A 6,000-nucleotide genomic window follows, 5' to 3' on the forward strand; every position below is an offset into this window, starting at 1 on the left:
AAGTCAGATCATAGTGATGTCGAATTATCCTGAACAACGTCCATGTCGCCTCCTTTTCATCCATCTTTGGCTACCGATAAATACCAGCAAATCACCACCTAAAGCTACCCATCTCTATAATTTATACTTTAGAATGATATTTATTTACACCTGCTCCAGGTTTACTGAACTCTGCTAGAAAAGAGCCAGCTCTCCACTCTGGCTAACACAATCCTTTGCCACTATATTTGTTAAACCAAGTTTTTGCCCCAAAAGTTCCAACCACTAGCTTCGCCTCCATCTTTGTATTAGACAGAAAAAGAACATCCGGGTCCTCCCTCTTCCAGACATCCAGAAGAAATGGATTGTCGGGTCATTCCCTAAACTCTCGCAATTCTCCTTTATCCTTGTTCCCAGTTTATTTTTCAAGTAGCACCATTCTTCTATTCATTTTCTATTAGATTGAATCAATATCCATCGTCAATCCCTTCGAAGGACTTGAGACCTCCTTTTCATCCTCCCGATTCTCTTTCTCTTTCTCATTATTTTTCCACATTAGGGCATCACTTCCTATCCTACTGCCCTTCTTTGAATCTTACTAGTATTTTTCAACGAACCATTTCCACCTTTATCCAACTCCACTGACTTTGGTGGTATGAACCTCATAGCACTATTTTACTCCTTGTCCTCCACCGGCTGCAGCTTTATAGTACGCTGCCTCTCATGGTGGCCAATCACCCCACAACTATAACAAAAATTCGGCTGGACTTCATACTCAAATGACACTACCTGTCCCGCATCCTCATTATTCTCGTCCTTCTCCTTCTATTCTATTCTTGTTTGCTTATCATCCTCTTCATGCAAAAACATGTCTCTTCCCAGCGGTTCGGTGATATGAATATGTTTTCGCACACCGAGCACTGGTCCATATGTTCTGCCATCTTCGTCCACGTCAACCATCAAGGCCTCCTCCACCTCAGATCTGTCCCTTTCCCCGCTCCACATTCATCGTACCCATTGGTAAGTTCCACACACACACACAAAGAGAGAGAGAGAGATAACTCCATCTCTTATCTCTTCTAAAGATTTGCTCACGTCCAAATCCCTCATGACTAACATTTACTAATTAAGAGTCCATGACCCCTCATCGAAAGCCTCCAATAACCCGATGCCTGCCTATGTGAAGAGGAACAAGTTCTTGCCTGCATTGCATCCTTTTGATGGGCAACCAAACCTTTTCCACGGTGTACGCCATTATGTCAGCTGACGCCAACATATCGGACACTAAATCTTTTAGTGTCTGCATATCATTCTACTTCAACAGAACTTCATTCCTCCTCCATATCAATTTGCTTCTTCCCAGGTGTCAACAAGGCCATCTTCTCAACCCCATGTATCATGAACTAATCTAGGACAAACATAAATACCAGGATGGCTAGGGATGTGTGGCGTATGATTTCATGCCGTCTAGGGAAATTTCATGCCGTCTAGGGGAACATGAAATGCTCATGGAGTTGAAGGGCTCTATAAGAAAACCCATTTTACAGTTTCAAGGGGAACTAGGGTTTTCAGGATCATTTAGAAAATGACCTAGAACCTAGAGTTGGAGAGTGGGTGGGTAGGAATTGCAAAGACGGTCTTGGAGCAAAGGGAGAGGGAAAAAAGTGGCAAGAGATCACCATAAGTCTCCGCTAGAAGAAACCTGCTTCGCTAGGGAAACCATGGTGCCAGGATCCTACATCTGTTGCCTTGTTTTATGAGGGGCAATCGATGAGGGACTTACCACATAAGTTATGATGGGGATGAAGATGTTCCGAAACAATTCCTTCCTAATTACCATCCCATCCCATGCTACAAAAACGGTGGAAGCTAGACTCTTAACTCCCATACCAAATTCCCAAAAAGCTACCAAATCTTTAGTAAGTTCTGCTTCCTTCCAACCAAACAAGTAGTTAGTGATGCTATAATAAATCTAAATCATGGGAGATATACGACTTGATTCCTCTGTACATTTTGCCCACTTTTATTTAGAACATGTACTTGTCCTTTTTCTGACCCTTACAAAATTTCCAGAGGCATTTCCTCCTAATTAATCAGATGAATAAGCTAGGATTATAGATGTCGAAGTATTGAAATGAGAAATGTCATGTCTTTTGATATACACTTTTTCAATAATAAAGGTCAAATTCATCTATAAAATATTGAGAACTATATGTACATGACTAAAATATAACCACCCCCTTTATAAACTTTGTTTTTTTATGCTACAAGTAAGTTGTCAAAAAAATATTTGAAGCTGTATCCAAACAGTACTTGCACTTTATACGCAAACTTTTCCTTTCTTTCATATTTTTCTCAAAGAAGGTTGCTGCAATTTGGCTAAGCTTCTACTTGCTCTAGGTGTTTGTTCTAAGCTCTTATGTCCTTCTGTAGGTGTTAGTAGGTTACTTTTGCATCAATGAAGATTACCTACAAAACATGACACTTTAAGTTTCTGCACCTTGCAGCTAGCTGCTTCATCATCACCTTGGCTATGATGACCTCATTGCTTATTGCTGTTGGAACATGTGTTTAGAGCGCAACAATGGGATCTGTATAATAATTGTTTCACAGTGCATATGGTGACTGCATCATGTACTTTGCTTTCCTTTAGGAGGCTTGTGATTTACGACAATGGCAAGTCTCTTCTGATGCCTTATTCATGTACTTTGCTTCCTTATTCTGACAAAATGGGCACCGGTCCCACCAATGATACAAAGAAATCGTTGTATCAACTTCAACTTCTTTCAAACTCCTCGTAAACAAGTTTCCTCTAGTCCAGGTTGCAAGATTTTTTTTTATGATACTGACCATTAGGCATACTCTTTACAGAAGATAAACATAATTTTCCTTTTCCTCTATACCTCCATCTTTTCATCTTATCAGTTTTGATACTTTCGTGAACACAAAATCAATTAGCTAGGTAATTCAACTCTAATGTGTCTATGAGTATTTATAAGTTGCCCCATGTGATATGAGGGTGCAAACCTACAAGTTGATATGTAGGGGAACGCAGCAGAAAAAAAAATCCGACCTACGCACCAGCCCAGGACCACTATGGAGACTGCATACAAGGTTTGATCTTTTTCGTTACCGACTCGTAGCGCAGCGGGAAGTAGAGTCGATGACGATCGGCGGTGCAGATCCCCGCAGCTAGGATTTACAACCTCCCAACCGCGAGGATGTATACCCTCATCTGCTCCTCAGATAGCCCTCCGGGAGGTGGTCGAACAGCCCCCCGGACGGTGTCGCGGACAGCCCTTCGGGAGGACCTTCGAAACTCGAACGGTCACTCGGACAGCCCTTCGGGAGGACCTTCGAAACTCGGACGGTCACACGGACAGCCCTTCGGGAGGCACTCACCAACTAAGACCGAAACTACGATCTCTCTACAGAGTTGCACACATACGGTGTCATCTATCCGGCAGGGCTTCGCCGTCTAGAACTAGTTCCTGCCGGAACCCAGACAACCTTACGGCTCTACGAAACTCTTTTCGTGGGAGGGAGAGAAGAAGCCAGATAATGCATGGCATGTGTATGAGAGCAAGGGATTAGTGTGGAGGGCTGCCCCTCCACCTCTATTTATAGGAAATCCCAAGGGGTAGGGTAGTTTCACAAAAAACCCAAAATGCACATGAATGAAGTCCTTCCACAAGGACCTAGGAGTGAAACCAAGGAACAAGAGGGTCCCCAAGGGGGGATACCCCATGTGGCCGGCCACACCCCCATGAGGGGCCCAAAAAATGGCTCCTATCCATCCATGTCATCCCCAAGATCTTTTGGAGCAAAGCCCCAAAAGGTGGCTTTCCATAAAGTAACCATAAAGCTGATTTTCACTATTCACGACGACATTTTTCAGCGTCTGATCGAACTGAAAATATTTATGTGGGCTAAGAACATTTCCAGTACCCACTAAAATGATTTTCAACGCGTTCCGAAACAATTCCGGTTTTAGTGATTTTCATCTGCGAAACGCATCTGAAGTGGCTCCGGCAGCTCCGGAACATTTCCGGTTTTTATCTCAGAAAATTCCAAAAAGCTTTCAGAATGATTCTGGCATCCTCCAAGAATTATCAGGCATGTGCCGAAACCAATTTGACTTAATGGTGTATCCCGAAACAACTTTTCGGTATCATCGAAACTTATCCGATGACCTCTCTCTGCGGTACGATTCCGCTGTCCGAAACTTTTCGGTGTCCGAAACTTTTTCGGTGATTTTCTCTCAGACTCCATGTCTAGTATTCAGCAGATAGATGACCCTTAAGCGTGTGACCCTATAGGTTCGGTGAAGTATAGACATGACCCGGAACCCCTTCCGATCAATGATCAACATCGGAGCCGTGGACACCCATATTGACCCCTATATCCACACGAATAAATATTCGAGTGAACCTCCAGTTGCCGTGTGCTATTCCTGTTGCTTCGCGATATGTTACAAATACCCGAGGTGAGACATGTTGGCATTCCCGTGGATCAACAACTTGTCCACTATGCTAGTTACCTCGTTACCGGTATTGTTCTCTTTTCTCGTTATCGTGTTCCGGCATCCCCGTGATCAAATCACAAAGTGTCTGGCCAGACGATGATGGATACCGTAACACCGAGAGGGCCCAGAGATATCTCTCCATCGTCGGAGGAGCAAATCCCAATCTTGAGCTATCAAGTTACTTGACACACTTTTCCATGAACCCGTAAGCCGCCGTAATAGCCACCCATTTACGGATGACGTTTAACAAACCCCAAAGTTCATGAAGCAAGCATGAAGAAACTCGATACTCTCATGGTCTTAGGAATCATGCAAACGTTAACCATCTCTGTGTTATGTACCAATAAACTTGTGACGAATGAATCTCATAGCATAACATCAATCCTGGTCGATTCAACACAAATGTTCTCTTAACATTGTGCCCTCAAAGTTGCTGGCATAGACATGCCCATGACCAGGAAAACAGAATCATCATGCAACACTTGAGCTAGTCTTAGAGGCGAGACTAGGAATACTTCTTACCGTTTATTATTCCACACGTGCATTTGAGTCTTCCTCCGAGCCTCGTGGATATTGCAGACTCGAGAATCATTGCAGTTATAGCATGGAACATAAACATAATTATGAACTCGGAGATAAATAATATCATTTATTATTGCCTCTAGGGCATATCTCCTACAGACTCCCACTTGCACTAGAGTCAATAATCTAGCTTATGCTAATGCACTTCACACCTGTGGCACACCGGTGTAAATATGCTTCGCTTGTGGTATAGCCTGATGTCCAATGGATCTGACGACTTCAGTTCCGTGTGTATCTTTGCATGTCCTCGCGTTTTCACGTTTTCACAAAATTCATATTTTGTGTGGACTTGGCTTTGTATGTATGTGAATCACAGGTCGAACCTGGATTCCTCAGACTGAGTTATGGAGCAACTACCTGCGGTAGTGTCCCATTGTCAAAAGCCATCTTGGAACTATACTAAGTTCATGAATGAACTATATGATTCAACATCTTCTTTGTCGCTTCTAAAGCGTCAACATACTTAGCCCTTGTTATAGAATTCGCCACAGTAACTAGTTTGAACAAATTCCAACTAACTGTGCCACCACATTGTGTGTTACACAAAACCCTTAATTTAAATCGAAAATCGCATGGAGAAAAGATGAAGACTCTATCGATGTAACATTTTACAACGAACTCTTCATGATCTCTGCTTGCGAGAAAACCATGTCATCAGTACTTACTCTAGTACTCTGTGACATCTTTCACTGTTGTCCCATGATCAGTAATTTGATCACTTTGGTATCCATACTCGCAACACCTTGGGAGTATCGGACATATCTGGTTGTTTTACATACCATGGAATACATGATTAATCCAAACACAAAAGTGTGTGGAATCTGCATCATGTATTTTACTCATCAGTGTTTTGGGACACCGAGTCTTGCAAAAACTCTTTCCATGTGACTTTGGCAAGAATCACTCCTTGGCGT

Source organism: Triticum aestivum, chromosome 5D (assembly GCF_018294505.1).
Source record: "Triticum aestivum cultivar Chinese Spring chromosome 5D, IWGSC CS RefSeq v2.1, whole genome shotgun sequence".
NCBI classification, from domain to species: Eukaryota; Viridiplantae; Streptophyta; class Magnoliopsida; order Poales; family Poaceae; genus Triticum; species Triticum aestivum.